The sequence below is a fragment of the Lissotriton helveticus genome, chromosome 4_1, assembly GCF_964261635.1.
Source record: "Lissotriton helveticus chromosome 4_1, aLisHel1.1, whole genome shotgun sequence".
NCBI classification, from domain to species: domain Eukaryota; kingdom Metazoa; phylum Chordata; class Amphibia; order Caudata; family Salamandridae; genus Lissotriton; species Lissotriton helveticus.
Genome location: NC_136063.1, coordinates 2,063,732,741 through 2,063,750,500, shown reverse-complemented (window position 1 = coordinate 2,063,750,500; position 17,760 = coordinate 2,063,732,741). Strand labels below are relative to the sequence as shown.

At 44.4% G+C, this 17,760-nt stretch overlaps 1 protein-coding gene across 3 annotated transcripts in view; it reads right to left on the bottom strand.

Moving 5' to 3' along the window:
• The window catches only part of GRIA3 (glutamate ionotropic receptor AMPA type subunit 3), a 1,208,798-nt gene that overhangs the window by 933,266 nt on the left and 257,772 nt on the right, over window positions 1-17,760 (bottom strand). The gene's annotated exons all lie outside the window — the stretch shown is intronic.

The window sequence follows — 17,760 nt, the reverse complement described above, 5'->3', positions numbered from 1 at the left end:
TATGCAGAAGCGGCCCATGCAGGTAAGAGAGGAGGGAGGTGGGGCGGAGTTATGTGTGTCAGGGGAGGAGCCGACAGACAAAGATGGAAAAGAAAAAAAGAAAAAAAAGAAATACACTTACCGTGCGCTTGCCGCATCGCCATTGTGGCGAGCGCAAAGTAAGTGCTTTTCTTTTTATTAATTTATTTATTTTCCCTCATTGTCGTCTGTTGACTTCCCCCCACCCCACCGCACCACTCTTACCTGCATGGGTCGCTCCTGTTTGTATGATCAAACCAGTTTCTAATAGCTGTATAATAATTATGATTGAATGAAGAGAAAAACTTCAACATCGAAGTCAGGAACTTCACCTTGGCGAAGGACAGCAATTCTTTCCTGACCTTGCTGAGGTGAACGTTCCTTGCCTGTGACTTGCACCAGTGTGCTGTAGTACAGCCGTATTACAGCCACTGTATGCTTTATCCTTAAAGGCAGGGGCCCTCATTTATGAGGTTTTGCCGTAGGGACGCGCAGCAGGCCTTCCTGCTGCGCTTCCCTACGGCAAAAGAAAAGGGCAGGAATGCGCCGTATCTATAAGACCAGGGCCGGACTGGCCGTAGCTGGCACTGGGCGTTTCTCCGGTTGGTTGCTATGGTGGGGGCTGATTTTTGGCCCCCGGGATCGTTTTTGTTACAGGGACGTTTTTGCAGAATGGCTGCAATATTGGCCCTGACAAACAGCACTGTAGCAACCCTAACCCCCTCTGGGGGGGCCGGCAGAGCACTTTGCCAGGGCTGGTTTTGGTTCCCAGTCCGGCCCTGTATAAAATACGGCGCATTCCTATCCTTTTCCCCTGCGCCGGGGCACAATGGGCTGCCTGTGCCAACGCAAGCACTTTTGCACAATGGTGCAAGGGTGCCTGCGTTCCGCTGATGATTATTTTTTGTACAGGAAGGGAGACCGTTCTGTACAAAAATAATCACAAGGCTTTTCCTCTTTCTATGTGTGCTGCAGAATGCAGCACACTTAGAAAAAGGAAAAACAAGGAGAAATAAAGATATTTCTCCCTGTTGCGCCTCCCTTACGCCTCGCGTAAGCTTTTGGCACTGCCGCAGATTTACGATTTCTCGTAACTCTGGGGCAGTGTCAAAAGGCCATGGATGTTGTTGGGAACCCCGTCAGCAACACCCATTGCACGCCCCTTTAACGCAGAACACTGCGTTAATTGGACTGATATTTATCAGACAGCATTGAGCCAAAAAAAAGTGGCTTAGTGCTGTCTGATAAATATCACGCATGGAAAGTCACAAAAAATTACGTTCCGATGGCGCAAGGGCCTCATAAATGAGGCCCTTGGTATCCAGTGATTGGGGAATTATAAATGCATGCAAGGTCTGGTAGGGACCAGGGAAGGCAAGGGTGCAGGGTTAGAAGCATGGGAGGGTCTGGAGGCCTGATAAGAATGCAAAGGAGCACAATGCACATAACATAACATAACATGCTGAAGAAAAGAAACATTTGATGCACTAGGCCCTTTTGTGGTCAGAGACCCTGCAATTCCAAGTTGGTCACAATGGCAAAAAGGGGTTTTAGACTTTGCAGAGCAATTGTATCAGTCAGAAAATCCTTCCTGACTCATAAAAGAGTTTTTGTGATCCTTTTCGCATTAGAAATTGGAGGGGGTGTGAAAGCACCACTGTCTGCTCCCTCTGAAGTTTTCCCAAATAGGGAGAAAAGCCATAATTGCTGTTTTTTGTTGCAAAAATACCAGCTGGAATTGGGCTTCTCAGCTCTCTGATATCCTCACACAAAAAACGGGCGGGTACATCCGTCTCAAACCAGCTAATGCCTGGGATATGGCAGCGGAGAGACGGGTCCTGTCTTCCTAAATGGCCGGCCCGTCTCTGAGTCCACAGTGGCTCACTATCACTGATTCTTTCAACCCAGACCCAGACGCCAGGTTGGAAATATCACCGGCTATACGGACGGTTACCCCATTTGAGCTTACAGCCCTGAAGAGTCACGGGCTCCTTGCCCACTTGACGAAACATGTGTCGGCTGGTCATTTCCTATTGAATTTACCTTTCAACAAAGGAAGGTCAAATACAATCCTTTGAAGAACAAAAAGACTTTCTATCATGTCCACTTTGTTTCATTTACTACCTATTGTGTTCTTTTGATTAAGCATGATACATGCAAACACCTCGCTTAACGTGTGCACAGGATTCTTGTCATAATTACCGAGTGGTCCCTGGCCACTCTCTGCAGAGGTTTCGGGGTCTCCTCTGACCTTGCTGTACCATCTTCATTATAGTTGTTTTTTACCTAACACACACCGCTACCAGTTAAGGCGCCACACTTCCTGTACACGTCAAAACCCTCCACAGAACCCGCATATTTACACTGGTTGCACAGTAAGGATCTATGGTCACATTTTACAGTTGGAGCCAGACAAAAAAATATACTATAGGTGAAGAAGCAAGAGATGTCTGCTGTCTTCAGAGATACTTAAATCTCAGTTATCCTATTACGGTTTTGTTTGTAGATTACAGTCAATGAAACAATGGTACTGGACATCAAGTATGCTGTTGATGCCTTCCTTGACAATTAAACCCCTTTTCACTTTCTGGTGCCAAGAGTTAATTTTTGGAAGACATATGCCATACTACTAGATTGAGTACACAGTACAGGCGCTAGGACACTACTCTGCCTCCTTTTACCTCACCTTCACCCAGACAAACTCACTCTTCTCTCTGCAGCCTAGCACAACCCTGAACAATTACACAGAAATATGCCCGGAGGAAATAAGATGCAATAAAACATGCCTGCTATTCATTATATATTCATGAAGGAAGTTCTTCTCAATTACACACATTAACTGCACATTTAGAATTCGAACAATGAATCATATCAGAAGATCTGCAGTGTTTGACAGCCCGCCTGCTTTACTGGTAATAGATGTCTGATTTTAGCAATGGCTGATAAAGTTGGTGTCGTTTTACACTCGGAAATTTTATTGTGAGCACTGGACATTGGTCAAGAATAATTGATATATTTAAACCGTAAACCTTTATCAAAATCCACGTCTTTGACTATATATTAGCACATTTCAAAAGGCCAAGTTATGCATGAAAATTAAACTCATGCCTTCCAAATTGTTTTATTTTAAAACTCTTAAGCTGATGTCTGGATCAGCCATGCTAAATAATTTCGAAAAAGCACCACCGGAGGTACATTAAAAAGATATTGCAAGCCACCAAGGAGAAGGAAGAAGATTTAGTTTCTTCATAAGGTCATGGAACTCCAGTTGGCCTCAAAGCTTGGAAATTGTTAATTGTGATATTATTTCTACCACTAATGGTGATGCTTACAGTTCAAAGCCTTTCATGGTATCCAACCTCTGGTATTTACCTCTCACTGTGAATGACCCTCATGCTGAAAAGTGGGATACAGTGGTTGGGGAGGGCCGTAGTGATTGATTGTATAATCTGCTCATTTCTTTACGCCAGTCATCAACCTTACCATTCACTGGCCCTTTAGAAATCAGCTGCCAAAAGTGTTTGGCATTATCGGGTTGTGGTGTAGCCTGCATTTATGTCCCACTGTATTAAAAAAAATATTGCTGTTTTATGATGTAATAGGGATAGTCTGATGTAATGCGCTTGTATGTGTCTAATTGATTACTATCATACTTATGCCTAAAATGCTGACATTGCAATGCTATACTTTGTTTTTGCCTTGAAGCAGTAGCTATCTATCAATATTTCTTTTCTTCTATTATCCTAAAGGGAGAGGTGTATACACCTTAAGATACTCTAGATGGAAATATTGTGGGTCCAGCTCCCCTAGTTACAAAGGGAAAGAAACATTTCTTATATTATCCAGGTCAACCATGGGTCCAAATTCGTCTCTGTGGTCACCTCTCATGGTCTCCTTCAGTCCGGAGGAGGAAGCACCAAACAATCTTGGGATCTTGGGTTTGCATTGGCTGCATGGCCTAGTTGCCCTTTAGTCTACCCTTTGTGGAGAATGATTGCCATCAACTCATTGTACAATTGCAAAGCCCTTTATTATATCTCACAAGGCTCATGAGAGAAATAAGAAATCTATGGCTAGGAAGGAACCAAAAGCATATAGGTTGGCTCTACTGGGTGTCTGACATCTCGAAGCCTTTTCGGCCCATCAGCCCATATCTAAAAAGAAGCCTTTATCACTGGCAGCTTTATGGAACTCATACCGAACATAAGTATTCTATATGGGCACTATATGCTGCATCTATATGTTCGCATATAAAGAAATATATCAGAATCCATGGCCAAAAAATAATGGATATAATATGATCATCAATTGGGTTAAGTGTTCATTATGAGTACTGTATAATTCTATCAATGTGGACAGAAGTAACAAATCACACTCTTGAGCTACTAGTACATTAGTAGACTGATTTTAGAGTGTGCCCCCCTAGGGGTGGAGAATCAAAGAGGAATATTCAATTTAGCTCATTGTAGCTCCTGAAAAGCTAAGGGCCTGATTATGAATTTGACGGTGCTGGAGCAGGCATTGGTGCAGTCCATGCCGTGCAGGTACTGTGGTGCATGCACACAGGAGGGAACATGTGCCCCCCTGCATGCATCATATGGCCCAGAGACAACAGAGGCCCCTGTAGGACCCCTTTTGATTCCTCTCTGCCCACCAAGTATATTATGAGTGTCATCTCTGCAACGCCATGAAAACTGTGGCAGAGAGGAAACTCATAATATGCTTGGTGGGTCCCCGGTGGTCCCACCTAGAATGTTGCAGCCTCAAGGCTGTGGCACCACCACCAGGGATCTCTGTTCCCTGGCAGTTGCAGTGGTGAAATGGCGGTGCAATCGCCCAACGTGTAATGGGGCAGTTGGACTGCCTGTGCGGTGGTGGCTGGACCAACACCACCGTGCCACCGTGAGTCTGGCAGTCCGCCAGGCTCATAATCAGGCCCTAAGCATGATATCGAAAGCATCAGAACCATGCTCCCCTCCACACCCTCAGTAAGAGTAAAGAAACAAGTTATGTATGTGAAATCCGATACAACTACCAATGTTATAATAAAACAACCAAAGTTGGTGATGTCTAGTTGCTCCATCTCAATAAACAACAATAGGAAAACCTTTTTTTGTCTTATTTGTTTCTATATAAGATGAAACCATAAATAAAAAAGAGCATATGAAGTATATGCGTTACATCATTTACCCTCTCGGACACCACAGTACACCACAAGACTTTTTGAGACACTGCACAGCCATCATCTTCCCTTGCTCACAACTGTTCTGGCTGAATGCAGGAAGCCACTAACCATTCAGTGTCAGACATTTTACATTTTCGGTGCAATAGCTTGTTTGTGCTCCACGAAATCTTTGTCAATCCTGAGGAAAGCAGAGGTGTTCTAAGTGTTTTTTCATGCAGTGCTTGCAGCTTACAGCAAGAACTACAAAACATGCAAAAGGTATCACAGTTATATGCGATTGACGTGATTTTGGCTTTCATGTAGAAGTCCAGACCATCACAATGCTTTGGTAAGAAAGTTTAATGCATGCACCTTTCTCCTATGGATAACCCAACACTGTTGATGGTAAGGTACATCAAATAACACAGTGCGACTCTGGTTTGCAGTGCTCATGATGCTTGGTATGCCACTGTCACTTGACTTTTCCCTCTCGAGTGCTGACTGACCTCAGGCCTGTCAAGTATCACGCATCAGGCATGACGCTAACTCATTTCAGTGTGGTGTTCCCGCATCACCGCACTGAAATGCACTGTCACACATTTTTGCCAATGACCGCACTCTGTCTGCTGACAGTGCTGAAACTGGCTGCCTACGCCAGGTAGTAGCGCGCGCTAGCGCCACTGGCACCTCTGTGTGAGCCCGGCCTGGGCCGCAACAGATTTCACTTGCCAGAACTGGCGCAGTAACAGTTAAAGATCTCTAAGTGCCGTGCTACAATGTAACAATCTGTCCTCTGCTGCCTGGAGACCCGGGCGGGGTCTTCCCTTTCGCAGAGTCGTTGCGTTACAGTCTCTGTGGTGCCGTGGTGCGGGTATGTGACTTCACCTCCTGGAACAGGAAGTCGGCAGGCCGGGGTCAGACTCGACTGGCTCGGGAAATTAACTAAAAATGGAGATCAAGAAGTAACTGAGAGTGGTGTCACTGCAGCTCCCCCGACCTCGCTGCTCGAACTGCAATGGTGCAGGTGACCTGCCATGAATGGACGCCAGGACAAGACACAGCCTTCCAGCAGCTGCTCACTGCCATCACCGCCGGTAATAAATCGACGATAAGTAATGATGCGGAAATATGAGATCCTGCCTGCACTCGATCCCAGGCCCACCAGCGCCGGCTGAGAGTGACTCAGTATGAGGTAGGCCATTGTTACTACAGTTATTAGTTGGTGAAGTCTTCACTAACAATATGCATAATCCGACTCTTACTCTGCTGCTAAATTTGGTTTATAAATTACAAATATTATTAAATAACAGCTTTGCGCGTGGTCAATCATGTGCCTGCCCGCAGCTGAACTGTGGTTTTCAAGGACGAGGCACTGCGTGACAAAGCCGTTTTGAGCCAGTCAGGTGAGTGACTCTCTCCGGTGGTGGGCTGTCCGATTCAAATTAAACATTACTTTCAGATCCACCGCGTCACTTAAGTCAGCAGAGCCTTGTGTAGTTCTCTGTGACAGCCTGCTAGTGGTGTGATCTGAGGGCCGGCGGGAAGGTAGCTTCGCGCCGACATGGGCGCGGCAGCCCACCCAGGGTAAAATCATTTATTTTTATGGAGAGTCAGTCGAGTACTACTCCTTTTTTAAATAATTATAGCGCCCTGGCTCCCGGCTGTAACTTGTGTGTCTGACTGAGGCTTGCCAATCAATGATGTCTGGTGCCGATCTGCGGCGTTGCCTTTATCAGCTGTGTTGACTGAGACTGTTAATTTGAATTTAGGCAGCTCATCTGTGCTGCTGGGCAGATAGTTGGGTGCCTGCCGGGGTTGCCGAGTTAGGATATTCATGGGTTGAAGGTGGTTTTTCTAAATAATACACTACACTACCCTGGTTGTTGGCTGTGACTGACTGTGTGTGTGTGCCTGTCAGCCTGAGGCCTGCTCACTGCCTGACTGACTGCGGTGGCGTCCACGAGTCAGCTGACTTGTGTTAACACTCTTCATTTTAGTGCCCTTCCATTTCTGTGGCTTTGCAGCAGTTTGAACTGCTTAGAGTTTCTCCTTGCTAAAATGGGGATAATTTGTGATATTTATATGTTTCCTTCCACTTTGTTGCTTGATTTTCCTCAGGACAATTTGTCACTCATAGTCGTTGAAATGTCACTCATAATTACACTGAAAATATAAAAATGTCACTCATACAAATCTGAAACCTTGGCAGCCTTGTGACCTTAGTCACTGAAAAGCTAATCTACGTAAGCACATGCACACAAAAGCCTTGTGAGTTCCCGGTGAAACACGGTTTCGCAGTACACTTGAGAAATGAACACCCAGTTTCAGCACCAACTAACATTTGTGAGAAAAACTGTGCTCGGACGTAGGCAAAAGAAATGTGGAAACTTGTATTAACTACCTCACGTCCACCAACTAGGAACTTTGCACAACTTTGTTCATATAATAAAAACTTTACAGACTCTAAACTCAATCGGATAGGGTACATTCCCATCGACACAGTGTGAAACAAATATACTTTCCCTTTTTAGGAACAGGAGCAGGGCAGGCCCACAAGTTACCAACCAATTTCTCTGTTACATTTCCCTGTCAAAATACTAGACAGAGTTCTAGTAGAGAGACAGTAAAAACATGGACAGAGTAGAACTCAATCCTGTCAGACCTTCAGTTTGATTTCAGAAAAGGCCTGGGGGGTGTTGAGCAGTGTCTCAATGTAGAGCTACCAATAGACAAATATTTGAAGGCCAATAGAGACTTTTTACAGCTAGACATCATGGACCAGAGCAGCGTATTTGACTGTGATAGTCATGTCAAGCTGGGGTTCGATAATTCGCTGGGGTTGGATAATTCTATTCTCCACTTTCATATTTTTTGTACCAGCACATTACTGCTCGGGTCTGATATGGCCCCAAGGGAGAATGCTCAAAATCCTTTAGATTACGGTGCATTCTGGCACCTTTCCTGTTCACTCTATACATTATTGGTCTGGAGGTGGTACTTTTTCAGACACAAGCAGATATGCCTAAAACTGGCTCCCGTCTTACTCTATGCTGATGACACCGTCCTCTTAGCCAGAACTCCAGTTGGTCTATAGAAGTTATTGAATGCCTTGAAGGAACTGAATTTCAAAGCCAATCTGTATAACATTTTCAAAAAGTCCTGTGGGAATGAAGCATATAAATCTTGTAAATTATCATGAAAAGGAACTAAGATACGTAGGGTTGAAACATTTTCTTACCTGGGATCTTATTTGAGCAGACTGGTAATTGGAAGCGTTTACATGTTGTTAAGGAAAAGCAACTGAATACAAATGCAGAGGGAATATTTTGATTTGCTTTTAAATTAGGCAGTAGGCATGGTTTATTCTAGGAATTGCTTGTCTGCAGTAACTTATGGGTCGGGTGGGTGACGGTATTTGGACTCCCAGACTTCACAAAGATGTGAAAACTTTTCTGCTGGGAGATTTTTGGCAGTTCCCAAAAGTACCACAGCCTACATTATGCACAAAGAATTAGCTTTTCCCTTTAAAGCGCATATTATTAAATACTACCTCTACAGCTCTGGCACTCTATTGGGACTAAATTATAAACGGTTTTAACAGAACACTTATTACTGATTGTTTAACATTAGACAATGCTTCTAATATCCCATGGTTGGCTTTTTAAGGGAAAATGTATAATATCATTGGAGTAACCTTGGATATTACAGACCCCGGGCCTACCATCACAATATCGAAATTAGAGATTAAATGTAAATGAAGAATTTTTTTCGGAAGGCTAAAAAGAGTCTAATGAAATTGCTCAACCTGCATTAGTTAGCCTCAATTTGTTGTTAACAGCTGAAGCCATTCAGACCTACCTACTGCACACAACAAACCCTCAGCATCAATTTGCGCTGACTAGACTTTATCTCAATATGATATATTTCTTGACAGCCTATCCTGAAATGAGCTAGTGGCTTAAGGATATTAGAATTTCTTCATCCAATGGTATCTGTGTACGAAACACGACCCACTTTTTTTCATTACGCAATTCTATAGGAAGCAACGGGCCCGCTATTCAAAGGCTTCATTTAAAAATTGTAAACAATGTAGACACACTTATTTATCAGCAAAAACTAGAATCCTTAGTTGTTTGTGGTCCACTCATTAAATGTATAAACAAATTGCTCAGAATCAGGAAACTTGTATTTAATTAATTGTAGAATTTATGTGAAATGGTCTTTCTATATTTGGTATATTTCGTGCATCATCACATTTTAATGATCTATGTTATCTGTTTTATGAGTGCATTTTATGGGCTTTATATAATCTTTTATAATTTTTAAAACTGAATAAAGAAAGAATATATATATATATATGTCTACAAACTACTGCACATGTGTGTATATGTGTTTGTGCATATATATATATATATATATATATATATATATATATATATATATATTCACTGAAAAAACCATAGGTTATAGACCATATATAGTTAGGAATTAGCATTTACAAAACCTTGAAAATTCACTGAAAAAACCATAGATTATAGACCATATATAGTTAGGAATTAGCATTTAAAAAACCTTATTTTACTCACACAAAACCATTGAAATTCCATATATAGTTAGTTGCACTAACTATATATCGCGCACCCGCAATCCACTGCTGATGATGTCACATATTACATCATTCATGACATGGTCAGTGACATCACTGATGACATCACTGATGACATCTCAAATGACATCACTGATGACATCACTGATGACATCATCCAGTGACTGTGTGTTTCTGTAAAGTTTAAATATGTTTTACATATTGAAGAATGAGTAGATGTATAACTGTCTGGACGAAGGATTTAGTAGGTGCATGACTGAATGTATGAGTGAGTGATTAAATGTGTCTCACTGAGTGCATGGGTTAGTGACTAAACTGTCTTAATTTGTGCATCATTATGTCTGTTGTTCTGTAAACTGCTGCATGTGTTGATCAGTAGCTATATGATTAACTATATGGGTTATTGATTGATTGTCCAAGTATTTGTATGGGAGACTGAGTGTGTGTGTGGCTGGCTGGGAGGTGTGTGACTCTGTGCAGATCAATGTGTACTTGTATCAATGATTGTATAAGAAAGTAAGTATGTGTTAGTATATGTTTGAAAATGTAAGGTGCTCTATGTTTAACTGTATAGACAAGAAAATGGAAGTGTGATTGATTCTTTACAGGACTGACTAGGTGTGTGAGTAACTCCATGGATGAGTGGCAGAGTGTGAGTGTCTGTATAGGTGTATGAGTGCATATGATAGTGTTGTAAAGATGAGTGATTGTATGTATGAATGATTGTATGGGTGAATGAGTGAATGTGTGTGTAGACGTAGGAATCAGTGAGTACGTATGTAGTAACTAGTATTGGTGTGTCAATGGTTTCAAAAATTATACTCTGTATTTAACACTGGGTGAAACAGAGGTTATATTAAAATGTGAGGAGATGCATTGTATTGTCACATGAATGATATCATCAGTGATGTGGTCATTGATGTCAAATGAGATGTCATCAGTGATGTCATCAGTGATGTCATTTGAGATGTCATCAGTGATGTCATCAGTGATGTCACTGACCATGTCATGAATGATGTAATATGTGACATCATCAGCAGTGGATTGCGGGTGCGCGATATATAGTTAGTGCAACTAACTATATATGGAATTTCAATGGTTTTGTGTGAGTAAAATAAGGTTTTTTAAATGCTAATTCCTAACTATATATGGTCTATAACCTATGGTTTTTTCTGTGAATTTTCAAGGTTTTGTAAATGCTAATTCCTAACTATATATGGTCTATAACCTATGGTTTTTTCAGTGAGTTTCAATGGTTTTTTAATAGCAAATATCATAAGCTGTCGAATGTCAAGTACGTGGTAAGTGAAAACATTTTCGTGTTTATGCACACTGATCTGCTTTGAATGGTGCCCCCCCCCCCCTCATTTCTATTAGGAGTACTCTCTCTTTGCACATAGTGAAGGGTAGTTAACGCAGGCCTTTGCCCCCGTTGTAATACGTCGTGCCTGCTTCTCTCTCCATTTGATTGATTGTTATCCAAGTATTTACTGTTTTAGAATTGGTTCTCTTTGGTTCATTCTCTATTTACAAACAAACACAGAGTCGCAATACTCTGTTTAGTCTTTGCAGATAACGAAAAATCGTGTAAAAAAAAAAAGAAAAGGAATCGAGCAAAATCAGTAGGCCACTAATGGGATCTCTTTTTGACCTCGCTAAAATAGAAACATTAGGAACAACCCCTCATGACAAATACAAAACTAGTGAAATGAACTGAACTCCACACAATGATGGCTGCAAAACAGCTCGGCTCCGCCACCCACCCCGCCCAAAATAACGATAAAGAGCGGCTGCCATGATTGGTTGCGGAATGGCCACGACGGAGCTACGAAATGGTGCTGCTCTCATGCTAACCCCAGCTTCAGTCTGAAACATCCAGAAACACTGTAGACTACCAATTCGATCAGTTCCGGTAGCGCCCCAATGTAACCCGGTAGAGAAGAACTAGCCCTCCCCTCTTTGACTAATGGTTCTTGTTTCCTGTCCCTTCTGTTGTCATTTAACAGAACTATTTAGCCTGCTGAAAGGGGTTGTGTTCCGACCGCTGGTTGGTGGAGACATTTTGACTATATTCTGGACCTGCGTTGTCGCGTAATGCGTCATATGACGCGCCGCGTTAGCGCATCCGGAAGTCATCCGGGGCGCGCAGCGCGTAACGTAAGCATAACAAGTCATGTGACTTGTTAATAAAACTTTTCATTTGTTCATTTTACTTTTCTTATTCTAATGATGAAAGGCTTGGTCATATGACCTAAAAATTACGCTTTTTATTACTTCCGAACATTATTTTTTCTTAAATATATGTTATAATGTTCCAGGCTAATGTACTTTCCCGGAAAATTTACAACTGTCCTGCAAGTAAAATATATTCTTTTTTCGAGAAAAAGAGCGTTTCTTCGTCCCATGACGGAGCCGTTGAGCAAAAGAGGGTCGACCTGCTGTCTTAGTCGCCGATACGCCTGAATATGAGATTCTTATCGATCACTTTATGTTGCAGGAATAGAAAACACAACAGCCCTTGACCATTTATCTTTACTGCGTTCCTTCGTATTATACCTTTTACCCTTCATGTAATTGGTCTGCTTTATTTCACTTGCCTTTTAATGATTCTAAAACAGTGACTATTATTAAAAACTTTACCAATGTATATACTACTACCATGTTTTCTTTTAAAAACCTTTATTGTGAAAATTTCATTATACAAATACGAGCCTATAACCACGTGGGCCGGCCACGGAGCAAACTGTAATCGTATATGATGAGTAGACATTTACACTGTAGAGGAACGTAACGGGCGGGCCATTAGGTTGCAAGAATTAAGGTGTCTAACAGTTACGGAATCGGTGGACGTACATTTTATAATTAAAATACGACAGGGCCAGTTACAATAAAATTATCTAGATATACATTTGCGGGCAAGTACCATGGGTGACGTTAATTCGAACTTTCAATAGTACAGTAATCAATAACACATCAGAACTTAATATCAATAGGGATGTCGAAATATTCAATCAATTCTCGTCCCCGCCCGCCATGTGCTTCAAAACTGCATACGTATCTCGTGATTTCAAGGTTCTGCAACCAGTACACAACAAGGAGTTACGAGTCCCATTTATTCCGGCGCCATTTTGGGCGAGGACGGGCAGGTCCAGGATATAGTCAAAATGTCTCTACCAACCATCGACTATGATGATGTTCATATGCTGTATTTATTAGAGTAACACTCATCTGTCCACATGAAATTAATTTGCCACAATCTAAACATGTCATTTTAATCTTTCCAAAGTTCTTCTAAATATTTGGGACCGTTTCCCTTGCCTCTGATGCTGTCAGTGCCACTTCTTTGATGAATGTACTAGCAGGTCAGGGGTTCTCCTCCAAATCTCTCTTTTATGCAGCACTATAATTAATTGGTGCCACCTCTCCATATGACGATGCATGGTATAGTTACCATAACTATATTTTTTTTCGGTTCCTCTGGAGAGTTCATCGTGGCAGATGAAGCGTGTAACGTACCGGGCATTTACCTTTTTTTGCATGTACAGGAAAGGAAAAAAAAAACGAGCGTCCGAGTTCTAAGGTGTCCCAGGGCCATTTTAGTGGACCAGGCCCAAATCCAAAGAACAGGCCGCCATTTTGAGAGTCCTGTTGCAGCCGTCTGTCGCTGTAGCATCAAGAGCAGCCGAAACTCAGCTGAATGGCAACTGAAACGGTAAAGGGGCGCCCCACTACAGCAGACGAGCCTCCACCTAGGAAGGCCCGTTCATGCCGCCTCCCCCCCCCCTTCGGGCACCCCACGCCGTTATTCGGAGCAGTATTGTAGGATGGCCACACCAGTGCGGCAACTTGCTAGACATCACCTCGGTGGTAACCGAATCTCAGCGCCTTTTGGTGTCTTCTCTTCAGAAAATATTGTTGCGCTGCCTTTGGCCCCATTCGCACATCGGTCCGCTACTGACGCCATCTCACAGGCTAATGGGGCGCCCCACGCCGAGTTTCAGCATTGTAGGATGACCACACCAGTACAGCAACTTGCTAGACACCACCTCGGTGCCATCCGGATTTTGGCATCTCAACGCCTTGTGGTGTCTTTTATTCAGAAAACATTGTTGCGCTGCCTTTGGCCCCATTCGCACATCGGTCCGCTACTGACGCCATCTCACAGGCCAACGGGGCGCCCCACGCCGACTTTCAACATTGTAGGATGGCCACACCAGTGCACCTTACTAGACACCACCTCGGTGCCATCCGGATCTTGGCGCGTTGTGCTGCCTTCGGCCTATTCGCACATCGGTCCGCTACTGACGCCATCTCACAGGCTAATGGGGCGCCCCACGCCGAGTTTCAGCATTGTAGGATGACCACACCAGTACAGCAACTTGCTAGACATCACCTCGGTGCCATCCGGATCTCGGCGCCCCACTGCAGATGAAGTGCCTCTCAACTATGAAACCACCACGGTGACATCCGGATCTTGGCGCGTTGTGCTGCCTTCGGCCTATTCGCACATCGGTCCGCTACTGACGCCATCTCACAGGCTAATGGGGCGCCCCACGCCGAGTTTCAGCATTGTAGGATGACCACACCAGTACAGCAACTTGCTAGACATCACCTCGGTGCCATCCGGATCCCGGCGCCCCACTGCAGATGAAGTGCCTCTCAACTATGAAACCACCACGGTGACATCCGGATCTTGGCGCCTTGTGCTGGTTCCGGCCTATTCACACATCGGTCCGCTACTGACGCCATCTCACAGGCTAATGGGGCGCCCCACGCCGAGTTTCAGCATTGTAGGATGACCACACCAGTACACCAACTTGCTAGACATCACCTCGGTGCCATCCGGATCTTGGCATCTCAACGCCTAGTGGTATCTTCCATACAGAAAATATTGTTGCGCTGCCTTTGGCCCCATTCGCACATCGGTCCGCAACTGACACCATCTCACAGGCCAACAGGGCGCCCACGCCGACTTTTACCATTGTAGGATGGCCACACCAGTACAGCAACTTGCTAGACATCACCTCGGTGCCATCCGGATCTTGGCATCTCAGCGCCTTGTGGTGTCAGTCAGAAAATGTTGTTGCGCTGCCTTTGGCCCCATTCGCACATCAGTCCGCTACTGACACCATCTCACAGGCCAACAGGGCGCCCCACGCCGACTTTTACCATTGTAGGATGGCCACACCACTGCCACAACTTGCTAGACACCACCTCGGTGCCATCCTGATCTTGGCATCTCAGCGCCTTGTGATGTCTTCTATTCCGAAAATATTGTTGCGCTGCCTTTGGCCCCATTCGCACATCGGTCCGCTACTGACGCCATCTCACAGGCCAACGGGGCGCCCCACGCCGACTTTCAACATTGTAGGATGGCCACACCAGTGCGGCAACTTACTAGACACCACCTCGGTGCCATCCGGATCTTGGCGCGTTGTGTTGCCTTCGGCCTATTCGCACATCGGTCCGCTACTGACGCCGCCTCACGTGCCAACGTATTTTCTCCGCATTTTATACCCTATGCCGCATAACAGGTCATGTGACTTGTTTATAAAACTTTTCATTGGTTCATTTTACTTTTGGTTTCCTAATGATGGAAGGCTTGATCATATGACCTAAAAACAACACTTTTCATTGGATGAAAACTTTTTTTTTTCCCAAACGATGAAAGCCCCACCTTGTTTCTGGATGTTTCAGACTGAAGCTGGCGTCAGCATGAGAGCACCACCATCTCGTAGCTCCGTCGTGGTCATTCCGCAAGCAATCATGGCAGCCGCTCCCCACCAGAAGCCTACAGGAATCGGGGGCCCCCAAAACTTTTGATGAATCCTCAAGGCGGAGGGGACGCTTTCGAGAATGGGGTCCAAGACCTAGCAGACAAGCGTCCGATTTCCAAGGTGTCCCAGGGCCATTTCAGTGGACCAGGCCCAAAAAGGAAACAGCCTGCCGCCATTTTGAGAGTCCTGTGACAGCCGCCTATCGCTGCACCGCAAGAGTGGGCGCAACTCAGCTGAATTGCGGCTTTTGACACAGTGGACCAAAAACGGACGGAATGGCAACTGAAACGGTAAAGGGGCGCCCCACTACAACAGACGAGACTCCACCTGGAGAGGCCCGTTCACGCCGCCTCCCCCGGGGCGCCCCACGTCGTTATTCGGAGCAGCATTGTAGGATACCAAAACCAGTGCGGCAACTTACTGAACATCACCTTGGTGCCATCGTTCGGCTGCCTTGGAACTATTCGCACAACAGTTTGCTACTGATGACCCACCCCCCGCGACGCCCCACGCCAGAAATCTGGACGTTGTGCTGCGTTGGGACTATTCGCACAGCCGACCGCTACTTCGTTGTTTTTCCCTAAAAATGTTTATATGTTATTACTGTTTTTGTTTTCTTGTATATATTTATAAGTTATTAAAGTTTTATAATCTTACTACTTTGTCGGAGTGCTATATATTTTTAATGTGACACATAATTGTAAAAACTTTGATGTACAAAGAGTCATCCCTGGAATCTTCCGCTTCAGGCTCGGTCCCCTCCCCAATCACAATACAGGATGGTTTTCAGATAATAGGAACGCGTCTGCTGTGACGGATCTCATCGAGTGTGGGCCTTGATCTACTATAACTCCTTTGAAGAGGGGTGATTCTTTACAGCTGGGGCCATAAACTACATCTGCAGGGCTAGCTGATACCCTAGGACCGGCCTGGACAATCGGACACAGAGGAAAAGGAGTGTCAGAGGGTGCGGTAGTGAAAAGGGGGCGAAAGGGAGGTGTCGGGCGGGCACAGGGTGTGATTCTCAGGGAAGAGCAGCGCAGATGGGGGGAGATTTATTACCCATGCATAAGACAGAGAGCGGGGGTGACCACTGCCTGGGGGAGATGCTTGCGAGGGTGGGGAGCCATGCTAAGGATCGACAGCGTGCACAGAGTGGGTCTGGTCAAGGCATCTAAAATGACTGCCGTGCACGACAAAAGTGTGGCATTTGAAAAAAGACAAGATGGCGCAGACAATGTTTTTCAACACTTCCTGATTTCCTTCGAATCGAACGTTAACAGACGTTGGGGCATATTACCAAAGTTAAGCGATATTTATCCCTAACGATGCTTAGCAACGATTTTTTTACCGCTAAGCATCGTCAGAAATTATCGCAGATAAACCTTGCTATTATCAAGGTTTATCGCAAATACGATAAAAAACGACCGCAATGCATTAATATCGCTGAAAACTCAGCGATATTCATGCATTACCGAGCTAATGCTCTTAGCCATGTTATCCACCTCCCATTGGATAACATGGCTAAGAACTGCTCAGGGCAGGTGCTAGCTTTTGGAGATATTCGCGCTTATCGCGAATATTTCCAAAAGTTGATAATAGGAGATAGCGATGTTAGCGACTGTTTCCAGTCGCTAACATCTTGGCATGCCCACTTTGCATGTCATTAGTGATAAATATCACTCACATGCAAAGTGGGGCCCAACATGGTCGCTATCTCCTACTAGCCGTCGCTAACTGGTGTTAGCAACAGCTAGGTAATACAGATATAATTTTATCTCCGCGAAGCGGAGCGCTGTTACAGATATATATCTTGTTTTTGAACGTTAATTTCTCAAAATCCACTGAAGCACATATATTGAGACCTAGCAAAGGCACATCGAGCTACCAGTCCCTACAATTTTGCCAAGTTTCGTGCAAATCCATTCAGCCGTTCGATTATTATTATCATTATTTTTTTTGCCCCGCGGGGCCCTTTTAAAACCTCCACATCAAACCTAAGAGGTCAAGGAGGATCTACTATGCCCCCTTATGGTCATTTGCCCCTTCGCTTTGGCCTCCTCTTGTCTCTCGATCCTACCGAGAGACAAGATGGCGGCCGCTACGGACTGTTTGCAATGTTTACAGACGCCGGAGAACCAATCAGCTTCGCAAACCTCCGTTACGCGAAGCGGAGCGCTGTTACAGATATATAT